General features: G+C 31.0%; 1 protein-coding gene across 1 annotated transcript in view; it reads left to right on the top strand.

The window, feature by feature from the left end:
* Window positions 1–2,492: 2,492 nt before the first annotated feature.
* The window catches only part of LOC109584668 (uncharacterized), a 16,690-nt gene continuing 13,559 nt past the window's right edge, over window positions 2,493–5,623 (top strand). The window contains exon 1 of the mRNA XM_020000484.1: window positions 2,493–2,516. The gene's annotated coding sequence lies outside the window, so the exon portion shown is untranslated. The remainder of the gene's footprint in view (window positions 2,517–5,623) is intronic.

The following is a 5,623-nucleotide window of genomic DNA, read 5'->3' on the forward strand; positions in this document are numbered from 1 at the left end:
TGAGATAATACTTACACGTACACTGTACTAATGGAATCAATGATGATGAAATTGACAGATTCTTGTAGTCATACATGTACATATGCCTACATGTACTATATATGGTCTTTAGCTCAAAGATGTTAGCTGATTAATGTGAATTGTATTTATTATATTTTTTAGAAATTATGACAGAGCTTTAGGTAAAATTATAATGTTGGATGATGATGAAAATGTTCCAATTCCTGTACTTATGACAATTCCTGTTTTTATTTATTTGTCTTTTAAATTAAAATTTTTACACATGCCCACTAGAGCCGCTGAGCCAAAGCTAGGACCTTGAAATATGACGACAAAGTAATGCTGTCCTCTTAGAAACCCTGTCTTTCCTCTTATACCGTCCGATGATTGGGCCACTGGTTTTCTATGTAGAGTTAGGCAGTCGTCCTTGATGTATATGTTCTTGGAAGCGTCCTGTCCGTTCCAGGCGCACTCATAAGCGAGGGCTTTGGATCTAAAGGTCTGTAGCTCTGAGAGGTGTTTTGAGTTTCTGACTACGAAATGTCTTGTGCCAGCGTCTTCGAATTGGCTCGCCAAATGATTGAGTCCTCGTCACTGAGGAGACTGTACCATTTCTTACATACCATACTCATAGATATTAGAGTAAATGAAGGTCTTTAAAACTGGTGTATATGAATATTCTCTCTAATACGAAATGGGGTAGGAGAGATATCATGTCAGCCATTTTGTTTTAGGAAGGAGTTCGAGTGGCGTAAACACTAAACAGTTAACTCCCACGCCTTCTCTGAGCGAGTGCCGCTGCTTGCTGGTCCGAGGCGAGGTATTCTTTCTCGATTCTTCTCCTGACTTTTCTTTTTAAGTCCTGTTTCTACTATAATTTTTATACCGACTCAGAGGTTGCTGCAAATTTGCTACAGCGGGGTGGCTGAAAGCCACGCTATTACCCGCAACTAAGAGAAGTAAGACGACTTAGATCTATACACTCACTGACCTGACACCTATCATATAGACTGCCTGTTATATATACGGTGCTATAAATGACTTCGAGGGTTGTTGCCAAATACAGCCTAAACCTGCGAATTAATGAATCTTTACAGTAACACTGGACAGTATTATTGGCGGCTGTCCGGAATAGATTTGTAAATTTTGCATTATCTGTTTCCAATTACTAAGAAATGTATGCTACCGTAGGGTGCCTTTTTTCAAGGACTGTAAATTTCACGAATTTCCCTAAAAATATATATTGCGGATTTAATTTTTGTGAATTTATGCCATCTTGTACTGTAATTGCCGGTTTGATTTCGCAGAAGCAATTTTCGCAAATCTTCAAAAAATTGCAAAATCTGCAAAATTTACAGCCCTTGATAAAAAGGTATCCTACGGTATCAGTGGCTCATTATTCATGTGGAATCTATAGCTATGATAGTGGTTGGTTAACTTCCTTAATCAGAAATTCAGAATGCCAACTGCTTAGCAGGGCATGACCTGCCCTTGTTTGGGTATCATGCATTTTAGCTCTGGAATGGCAATTATGCTGGTATATAGATGTTAGTTTCTCAAATGAAAATGTAGAATTAGGCCTAACTCGATCCCCTACCTATCCAATTTCCATAATAATCAAATCTTATTCGTAATTTCATGATATAGAATTAGTATCTGAACAATCAGATTATATTTTCTTTCCTTTTTCTCTTAATTCTCCTCTTTCAACTGATTCTCTCATAACTAAGTACTGGAGAGATGGGGAACAAGCAAACTAGTGAATCTGATCATGACACGGTATGATAGCTAATATTGTCATAATGTCGAGTTTATTCACATAAAAATTATATGACACTGTGCATGTATATGTGCCTCTAAATTTTAGTCAAATACCTCCTAGTTAATGCCGATACCTATTATTATAATAATTTTTATGGACCAAAAGTAAAGCTTTAAGGTGGGTGTGGTGCAAGTATTATGAATTCTTGCATACTAAAAATTATAACAGCAATTGCCATCAATGCCATGCAAGCTATTATTTTCTAATCTGACTCTGATATCAATAAAATTATAGTAATTGAACTGTTGTTTTTTACAGTACATGATTCATAATGTGGATGATTGTACTATTATTTAGTAAATTTTATCTTTTAATCTGTCTTTCTCTCTGATATTAATCAACAATAATTAATCTGTTGTCTTGGTCACACAATAGCCAGTAAGTCATAATGTGTACTATTATTTACATTTTATCTTTTAATCCGTCTTTCTCTCTGATATCAATCAACAATAATTAATCTGTTGTCTTGGTCACACAATAGAGAGTAAGTCATAATGTGTACTATTATTTACATTCTATTTTTAATCTGTCTTTCTCTCTGATATCAATCAACATTAATTAATTGTTGTCTTGGTCACACAATAGGGAGTAAGTCATAATGTGTACTATTATCTACATTTTATCTTTTAATCTGTCTTTCTCTCTGATATCAATCAACAATAATTAATCTGTTGTCTTGGTCACACAATAGCTTGTAAGTCATAATGTGTACTATTATTTACATTTTATCTTTTAATCTGTCTTTCTCTCTGATATCAATCAACAATAATTAATCTGTTGTCTTGGTCACACAATAGACAGTAAGTCATAATGTGTACTATTATTTACATTTTATCTTTTAATCTGTCTTTCTCTCTGATATCAATCAACAATAATTAATCTGTTGTCTTGGTCACACAATAGGAAGTAAGTCATAATGTGTACTATTATTTACATTTTATCTTTTAATCTGTCTTTCTCTCTGATATCAATCAACATTAATTAATCTGTTGTCTTGGTCACACAATAGGCAGTAAGTCATAATGTGTACTATTATTTACATTTTATCTTTTAATCCATCTTTCTCTCTGATATCAATCAACAATAATTAATCTGTTGTCTTGGTCACACAATAGATTGTAAGTCATAATGTGTACTATTATTTACATTTTATCTTTTAATCCGTCTTTCTCTCTGATATCAATCAACATTAATTAATCTCTTGTCTTTGTTACACAATAGGAAGTAAGTCATAATGTGTACTATTATTTACATTTTATCTTTTAATCTGTCTTTCTCTCTGATCTCAATCAACATATCTGTTGTCTTGGTCACACAATAGGCAGTAAGTCATAAAGTGTACTATTATTTACATTTTATCTTTTAATCCGTCTTTCTCTCTGATATCAATCAACAATAATTAATCTGTTGTCTTGGTCACACAATAGGCAGTAAGTCTTAATGTGTACTATTATTTACATTTTATCTTTTAATCCGTCTTTCTCTCTGATATCAATCAACAATAATTAATCTGTTGTCTTGGTCACACAATAGTTCGTAAGTCATAATGTGTACTATTATTTACATTTTATTTTTTAATCCGGCTTTCTCTCTGATATCAATCAACAATAATTAATCTGTTGTCTTGGTCACACAATAGAGAGTAAGTCATAAAGTGTACTATTATTTACATTTTATCTTTTAATCCGTCTTTCTCTCTGATATCAATCAACATTAATTAATTGTTGTCTTGGTCACACAATAGGGAGTAAGTCATAATGTGTACTGTTATTTACATTTTATCTTTTAATCCGTCTTTCTCTCTGATATCAATCAATAATAATTAATCTGTTGTCTTGGTCACACAATAGATTGTAAGTCATAATGTGTACTATTATTTACATTTTACCTTTTAATCTGTCTTTCTCTCTGATATCAATCAACATTAATTAATCTGTTGTCTTGGTCACACAATAGCCAGTAAGTCATAATGTGTACTATTATTTACATTTTATCTTTTAATCTGTCTTTCTCTCTGATATCAATCAACATTAATTAATCTGTTGTCTTGGTTACACAATAGGAAGTAAGTCATAATGTGTACTATTATTATATTTTATCTTTTAATCCGTCTTTCTCTCTGATATCAATAAACATTAATTAATCTGTTGTCTTGGTCACACAATAGTTCGTAAGTCATAATGTGTACTATTATTTACATTTTATCTTTTAATCTGTCTTTCTCTCTGATATCAATGAACATTAATTAATCTGTTGTCTTGGTCACACAATAGGAAGTAAGTCATAATGTGTACTATTATTATATTTTATCTTTTAATCTGTCTTTCTTTCTGATATCAATCAATTGTTGTCTTGGTCACACAATAGGCAGTAAGTCATAAAGTGTACTATTATTTACATTTTATCTTTTAATCCATCTTTTTCTCTGATATCAATCAACAATAATTAATCTGTTGTCTTGGTCACACAATAGGAAGTAAGTCATAATGTGTACTATTATTTACATTTTATCTTTTAATCTGTCTTTCTCTCTGATATCAATCAACAATAATTAAACTGTTGTCTTGGTCACACAATAGTTCGTAAGTCATAATGTGTACTATTATTTACATTTTATCTTTTAATCCGTCTTTCTCTCTGTTATCAATCAACAATAATTAATCTGTTGTCTTGGTCACACAATAGGCAGTAAGTCTTAATGTGTACTATTATTTACATTTTATCTTTTAATCCGTCTTTCTCTCTGATATCAATCAACAATAATTAATCTGTTGTCTTGGTCACACAATAGCAAGTAAGTCATAATGTGTACTATTATTATATTTTATCTTTTAATCTCTTTCTTTCTGATATCAATCAATTGTTGTTTTGGTCACACAATAGAGAGTAAGTCATAAAGTGTACTATTATTTACATTTTATCTTTTAATCTGTCTTTTTCTCTGATATCAATCAACAATAATTAATCTGTTGTCTTGGTCACACAATAGGAAGTAAGTCATAATGTGTACTATTATTTACATTTTATCTTTTAATCTGTCTTTCTCTCTGATATCAATGAACATTAATTAATCTGTTGTCTTGGTCACACAATAGTTAGTAAGTCATATTGTGTACTATTATTTACATTTTATCTTTTAATCCGTCTTTCTCTCTGATATCAATCAACAATAATTAATCTGTTGTCTTGGTCACACAATAGCAAGTAAGTCATAATGTGTACTATTATTATATTTTATCTTTTAATCTCTTTCTTTCTGATATCAATCAATTGTTGTTTTGGTCACACAATAGAGAGTAAGTCATAAAGTGTACTATTATTTACATTTTATCTTTTAATCTGTCTTTTTCTCTAATATCAATCAACAATAATTAATCTGTTGTCTTGGTCACACAATAGGAAGTAAGTCATAATGTGTACTATTATTTACATTTTATCTTTTAATCCGTCTTTCTCTCTGATATCAATCAACATTAATTAATCTGTTGTCTTGGTTACACAATAGGAAGTAAGTCATAATGTGTACTATTGTTATATTTTATCTTTTAATCTGTCTTTCTTTCTGATATCAATTGTGGTGTATGAATACTCAGAGTATTATGTTGTATATGTAATTATTATTATTGTTTACATTCCTGTGTGTACTAATTAACTTCCTGTTGTGTGTATATATAAACTCTCATGTTGCTCAGTTGTGTAATCGTTTGGTTTGAGTTGTGTTTCTTATCTTGAATAAATATTATAACAAAACACTACAAATTGGCGACGAGGGTGGGATGGAGAAGTATGGACAGTTGACTG

The sequence above is a fragment of the Amphimedon queenslandica genome, unplaced genomic scaffold (genome assembly GCF_000090795.2).
Source record: "Amphimedon queenslandica unplaced genomic scaffold, v1.1 AMPQUscaffold_13181, whole genome shotgun sequence".
Lineage (NCBI taxonomy): Eukaryota > Metazoa > Porifera > Demospongiae > Haplosclerida > Niphatidae > Amphimedon > Amphimedon queenslandica.